A 6,332-nucleotide genomic window follows, 5' to 3' on the forward strand; every position below is an offset into this window, starting at 1 on the left:
AAGGTATTTTGGGGGAAGGTGATGAGAATATTCTAAAATTGAATAGTGGTGACGCTTGCACAATTCTGGGAAGACAGTGCTCCAAACCATTGCGCACTTTAAACGGGTGAACTTTCTGATATGTAAATTATATCTCAGTAAAGCCGCTACATCTTTTTTAGCTGGGTGTCCTGAATTTAATCTGGGGACTGTGGTAGATGAGGTTGGGTGGTTGCGACTTCTCAACTGCTATCCACGGCGCTGCGCGGCCTCCTGTGCTTCCTCCGTCTGTCTTCCCAGCTCCACGGCCACTCCCTCCTCTTGGAACATCCAGAAGGCCCTGTGGGTAGGGAACTGCTTGGTGAGTGGCAGGGAAGACGAGGCATTAGGGAGTCTGGGTGCCTGGCTGACCAACCTCCGACAGGAGTCACAGCTTCTCCCCAGCCTCGATTTCCCCTTCTGCCCAGAGCCAGGAGAAGGAGCTCAGGAGGATGGGTGTGGGGCGTTGGCCAGGACTGGGCGGGCTGTGCAGGGCAGGGCCAGCTCTTACAAGCCCATCCAGTGATGGTGGGGTGACAGGTGGATTGGCCAGAGGCGCCTCTCTGGCTGCAGAGTGCCAAGAGACCCACAGAGGGAAGGTTTGATTCTTTGACGTGCAATGCGGCTGGCAACGGCCAGCCCTGTGTCCACTGGGGAGAGGCGGAGTGGGGGCAGAGGGTCTGGGGGCCTCCCCCAGGTCTCAGGGGCCTATGGGGGAGAGGCTGGAGATGGAGCTGGGTGCCTCCGGGGGCCCTGCTAGCTGTCAGTGACCACTTGGGTCCGTCTCAGCTCTGCTCCGGGATTCACCCTCGACTGCCTCCGCTCCTCTCCTCGGGCTCTGCAAACCCAGCCTCTTTTGAGCCCGTCTCCTGCAGCCAAGCAGGCATCCTCTGTTCCAGGGACCAGGCTGCACCCCCAGCCTCCAGGGCCACCACCTTTCTTCACCTGCTCCAGCGGTAGCCCTTGAAGATGCTCCCATTCCAGCCCTGTTCCCGAGGCTTCTTGTCACCACGTGCAGCCACTCCCCTGCAGACCTCCTCCAGCCCCTCCTTGCTGTGCTCCCTCTCTCCCAGGGTCTCCATGGCCACCTCGCTGCTCCTGCTGTGGTCACCCCTGAGCCATCTCCAGAAGTTTGCTGGGCCCTCCCCACGGGCACATCCCACCAACCTGCCCAGCATGGACTTCATGTCCCCACACCTCTCCCCCAGCCGCTTGTCCTCTATCCACCTCCCTCCCAGCCTCAGCATTCCCCCAGGAACTCGCATCTGTGCCACTCCTGGCTGGTCGCGGAGTCCCGAGTCCTGAGCGAGAGCTCCTGTCCCACCCTCGTCTCTGACCTCTGCCTCCTCCTCTGTTTTGCTTTTCAGCACCTGTGACCAGGACTGCTGTCGCCTCTGGCCGCCTCCTTGCTGTCACTGTCCCCTCGTTGCGTCCACTCCGCTCCATTTCTCAGGAGGATCTTTTTATCCTGGCTTCTTTCAGATCCTTCAGGCCTTTGCTGGAAGATCCTCCCCAAGGCTCCCATCACCCCGGCACAGACCTGGATGTTTGTGTAGTGACTTGCACCCTGGAGACTGCTAATAAAGTTATCATTCCGTGCGGCTTCCCCACCACTAAGGGGTGGAGCTCAGACGTGCCGAAGCCTCTGGCCTTAGGTGGGTGCCTTGCTCACTGAACTCCTCTTCCTTCCTTCTTTTTCTTTCTTTCTTTTAAGATTTATTTACTTATTTGAAAGGCAGAATTACAGGGGGAAAGGGAGACAGAAAGAGAGAGAAATCTTCCATCTGCTGGCTCACTCCCCAAATGGCTGCAGTGGCTAAGGCTGGGCCAGGCCAAAGCCAGGTCTCCCTCATGGGTAGCAGGAACCCTAGGACGTGGGCCATCCCCTGCTGCCTTACCACACACATTAGCAGGGAGCTGGATTGGAAGTGGAGCAGCCGGGACTCGAACCAGCATCCACATGGGGTGCCGGCGTTACAGGCGACTTTACCTGCTATACCACTACAATCCTTTCAACCTCCCTGGGAGACCTCCAGCCACTCTGCCACACAGCCAAGCCCCTGGGCTACCCAGACACGGAGGCAGCGTCCCACCTCCCCCGCTCAGGCGGCTGCTTCCTTCTGTCTGCCTCCTCCCTGCGCCGGCCTCCTCTGAAATATCCCCAGACCGAGGCCCAGCGTGTGCCAGCCCAGCGAGCGCTCTCCCTGTCTCCCGCGTGCAGGTCCACACACCACACACTGGGGCGCTAGCCGATGCTGAGCAGGGCTGGACGCCTGCCCCGGCCTCCAGCACCCGTGCTTTGAGCTCTTGTTCAACTCCCAGAAAAGTGCCACGGAACAAATGAATGGATGGATGGGGCTGCGTGAGACGCTCCCCCTCTAAGAACTCTTTCCGTCTGATTGGATCAACAACTCCCAGCACCACCTGAGCCTCAGACGCACCTGCAGGAATGACATGTGTCCCACCTCCGTCAGGTGAGGCAGGTGGCCGGGATCTCAGTCACCTCTGCCACTCGGCTTCCCTTTTTTAAAGGTTCTGTTCATCATTTATTTGAAAGGGGGGAAGAGGGAGGGAGGAAGGGGACAAAGGAGGGAGGGAGGGAGGGAGAAGAGAGAGAGAGAGAGAGAGAGAGAGAGAGATATCTTCCATCTGCTGGTTTACTCCCCAAGTGCCAGCAATGGCTGGCCCTGGGCCAGGGCCAAAGCTGGGAGGTGGGAGCCCGTTCCAGGTCACCTACATGGACGGCAGGGACCCAACCACTTGAGTCATCGCTGCTGCTTCCCAAGGTGCTCTAGCTGGAACCAGGAATCAGGAGCAGAGCCGGGACTCAGACCCAGACTCTCTGATACGGGGCGTGGGTGTCTCAGGGTTGAGTCCCCAGGCAAACACTGCTCCTCACGGCTTCCCCTGACCTCCTTCAGCCCTGGCTGCCTCACCTGTGATCGGGGACTGGGAACACCTGCTTTGATCCCTGCCAGGTGTGTGGTGAGCATTCTGTGGGATGCTATCCGTGAGAATTCTTTGTGTGCCTGTATTAGTATGTGTAGGTCCACCTGTCGCAGGCCCCGCCCCCTGTGGGTTGGGAGGGTGCAAAAGCCAGGAGCTCTCCAAACTCTGAACTTTGAAGCCGGTATTGGAAGGATTCCTGAGGACTCCGGGGGGTGGGGTGGGGAGGGGAGGGTCAGGAGGACCAGGGCCTGGGGTGAGGTTCCCCTCCTAGCTTCCGGCTCTGCCCCATCCCTGGGAAGCTCAACTCAGAGCAAGCACAGCAGGTGGAAGGGGGGTTGTCAGATCCTCATGGGAGCGAATGGGTATTGGGGTCCTTTGTGCCCGTGTCCCCTACCTGACCGTGAGCCTTTCTTCCCTGTGTGTCCCCATGTTCAGGCCACCTGTCTGACACATGCAAGATGCTTAATAAATATTTGCTGAGTAGAATAGATTAATGGATCGATGACTGTGAAAGAAATGAAAGTGACAGCCTGGCGTCCTGACTTAGGAGCAGCGTCTCTCTGTCTGCAGGCATGGAGACTAAATGCCCCTTCCCCCCATCCTGTGTCCCCCTCCCCCACAAATCGACCAGCAGCACCCAGGGGCCCACCCAGCCTGTGCTGAGGTACAGGTTCTTCCTGCAGGTCCAATAACTCCCCACGGAGCCAGCTTGTGGGAGGGAGGCAGAGAGACCTGGATGGCAGATCTGAGACGGGGACGGAGGGGACTCCAAGGGCAGGGCCAGACGGGCTGGCGACGGCCCCTGGGGGCCAGAAATCTCTGTATCAGCTGCTGCTCACACCCACTGATGCTTGTGCACACACTGCCCCGGACAACGCAGAGAAAATGAAATGGGGCCACAACCGCCTCCTGCCTGCTGGAAAAGCACAGTGGAAATCCTAACGCCCCATCATCTCCCCACCGCCCCTGGGCCTGAGCCAAGCCTTGGCGCCCCCTCACCCCTGCCTCCCTTGCTGGCGCTCCAAGCGGTGTGCAGCCTTCAGCCTCCTGGTGCAGCCTTTCCTGTCCAATTCCCAGTTCAGAAGCTTCTCATTGGGCACCTTTAAGGGCATCTGCATCTGTGAGTGTGGGGTTCGGAGCAGCTTTGGCCTGGCTGGCTGCATGGAGCCAATCCCCGGTTCCCCATTTTCCTTCCCTCCCCCCTGCCACCCCTCCGCTGGCCGGTGCTGCCTGCTGGCCTTTCTGACAAACAGCCTGTGCCAGCCATTTCAGCCACCGGTCAGCTCACTGCATTCTCTCAGCACCCCAGGCTGGGAGTCCTATGCCCATTCCACAGATGAGGAGATCAGGGCTTGGCTGTTGGAGGCAGGGGTGTGGGTGGAGGGCCACTGAGTTGCAGAGTGGACCCTGGGAGGGAGGGGCATCTAGGCTGGGGTCCTGGACACTGTGGCTTTGAAAGCCAAGGTTTTTGGCTTGGTGTAAATTCCAGGCCCCTTGGCTCCACCTGGTCCATGTCCCACAATGACCCATCCCCACTGCAGACCCCTGCCCTCCCTGCCTCTCAGCCCTGCTGCCTGACCCCGGTGGTGGGTGCTGGGGGGGCCGTGGGGAACCAGATGGTTTCCACCAGGGAAGACCCCGCCCACTCCTGCATCTCAGCCTCTCTGTCCCGCCCCAAAGTGGGACCTGTTGTTGTTGGAGCAGGAAAGGATGACATCACTCGGCTGACAGGTGACGGAGGCCAGGAGAGAAGTGACGTGCCCAAGGCCACACAGCCAGCGAGGGGCAGAGTGGGGCTAGAAGCGTCCAGCCCTTCTGATTCTCCTTTGACCACACCACGGCCCTGCTGCCCAGGACAGCGGCCATCAGCACTGACACCTCCTGCCGCCAGGGCTTCTCCAGGGCATCCCAGCTCTGCTCTCAAACAGCCCGGGTCTGGGAACAGGCACCTTGTTTAGGGCGGGGGGGGAGGGAACAGGGGCTTTGCTTATTTTGCTCAGAACTGAGGAGCAAACAAATCACCTTCATGTGTTGCACAAATGCTTGGACTCCGATCAGCACCCTTGGGTGAGAAGGCCTGGGGGTGGGAGTGTGTCTGCATCTGTGTCTGCGTCTGTGTGTTGGGGGGGGGGGTCTCAGGTATCCTGCAGAGCTGAGGGTGTGGCTGATGGCTGGAGAATGACCCCCGGCACCCAGGCTGGCCCCTGCCGGCCCCTTGGGTGTTACAGGGCTCTCGGACAGTGGATGAGCCACAGCTTGGAAGCTGAAGGAAAATGAAAAGAATTCTCGAGTCCAAGAGGGCTGGAGCCAAGGAAGGGGCTCTAAGGCAGGGCGATGGGTGGGCAGAGGGTGGGAGGCTGCCGGTGGTGGTGAGGGGGTGGAGTAGAGGTGGGGGGATGGGGGGTTCCCATGCCCCAGTTTCCCCAGGGCCTCCTCCCTCCTGCTCAAGGCAGGAATGGAAGTCGTGTTGAGCTTCCTCCAGCTCCTGGGACCGCTCAGCTGCCCTCCACCCTGCACCAGCCCCTCCCCTCAATGATTCGATGCAGACCCTCCTCCCTCCTTGGGCAGAGACCCTCCCTTGGCATTCCGAGAGCCAGTGAGGGGCAGTGCCCCTAGAGGCTGGATTCTGGGTGGGTGGGTGGCCCTGGGTCCCCCCAGCCTGAGTCCCAGTGCCCTTCCCAGTACCCACAAACCTGGATTTGTCAGGTTGGGCACTGCAGGCCCCCATGCTGAGCGGCATCACTCAGAGAGGGTATTGATTGGTGCTAGGGGCCACCGAAACGGAAACCGGCAGCGGGTGGCCAGGGGAGGCTCAGGGAGCACCAGCCCTGGGAGTCAGGTGCCTGGGTCAGGATTTGCCCTGCGGTCTTTGGAAGTACCCTCCTCACCTGAGTTTGGCTCTCTACTACAAGGGACAGCACTGGACACCTTATGGCTTAGGTGCCCGGCTGGAAGGGTGGGGCGACACTGACCTCGGTGACTTCGGGAAGCCGGGCCACATCCCTAAGCCTCCGCACCCTCACCGGCACCGTGCAGTGGCTAAGTGACTGGAAGGCGGGTCTGGAAGGCGGGTAATGACTCAGGACAGCGCCTGCAAAGTAAGGATGAGCGTTCTCGGGAAGGTGCAGGCGCCGGGCACGGGGAGAGCGGGTCTCAGGGCGGCCGAGGCACCCAGCTGCCAACCCACTGCCCGGCCAGGCCGGCGAGGGGGCGCCGTGCAGCCCTGCAGGTGAGCAGTTGCTGTGGGGGCGCGCGGGCGCTGGCGGCCAAGCCGAGGCGCGAGGCGGGGAGCGGGCGCCCCGAGGCTGCGCCTCGGTGCCGTGGCGGGGCTGGATTCACACATCAGACTCTCGGAAAAGCTCACA

This window comes from Lepus europaeus, chromosome 14 (genome assembly GCF_033115175.1).
Source record: "Lepus europaeus isolate LE1 chromosome 14, mLepTim1.pri, whole genome shotgun sequence".
Classification (NCBI taxonomy): domain Eukaryota; kingdom Metazoa; phylum Chordata; class Mammalia; order Lagomorpha; family Leporidae; genus Lepus; species Lepus europaeus.